Source organism: Zingiber officinale, chromosome 6B (assembly GCF_018446385.1).
Source record: "Zingiber officinale cultivar Zhangliang chromosome 6B, Zo_v1.1, whole genome shotgun sequence".
Taxonomy (NCBI): domain Eukaryota; kingdom Viridiplantae; phylum Streptophyta; class Magnoliopsida; order Zingiberales; family Zingiberaceae; genus Zingiber; species Zingiber officinale.
Genome location: NC_055996.1, coordinates 122,739,198 through 122,739,974, shown reverse-complemented (window position 1 = coordinate 122,739,974; position 777 = coordinate 122,739,198).

Genomic DNA, 777 nt, shown 5'->3' with positions numbered 1-777 from the left:
GATGGGGATAGTATTCCCATACCCACCCCAGACCCGCCCCATCCCCAAAAAATCGGGGATCCCCATCCCCATTTCAAATTTTTCCCGCGGGGCCCCAAACCCACAGGAAAAATTATCATCCCTATCTCTATCTTCTTCATCGATCACCTCAAAGTCCACCTCATTCCCGACCTTTCAGCCATCGAGCACCTCTAACTAGATCGTGCGACCCGAATCAACTCAAAGTCCACCTGATTCCTGACCTTTAAGCCATCGAGCACCGCTAACTAGACGGTATGAAGTAATCAACACAACTCAACCCCACTTAATCACAATTTCCATGCAACCGACCCTCTTAATCAAACTTAACCACTTGAAGTATCATTGCAAAAACAATTTTACTCGTATGAGTTTGTTGAGCTCTACATGCAACCTATTAACCTCCTACACACTCGATGCACATATTAAGAATGCAAAATGAATATGTTTTTATAGTTTACTATTTCTATTACCTCTTGTAAATTTAATAGAAAACATTAGATGAACAAATTTTTATTTACAATATCAATTCCACACAGTTTTAAACATCATTATTTTTGTTAACTTTGTTTGGGAAAAAAATAACAAATTGTCTTTGGACATTCTTGGAATAAGATACATGCGATTCTTAAAAAAAATAATGGCATTCAATATTTGTGGAAAACGTGCTAAAACTATTTCAAAACTTAAAACATGTGCATATTATTGCTGCAAATGAACGTGAAATTTTGTTGAACTGTCAAAAGTTGATGTTATAAC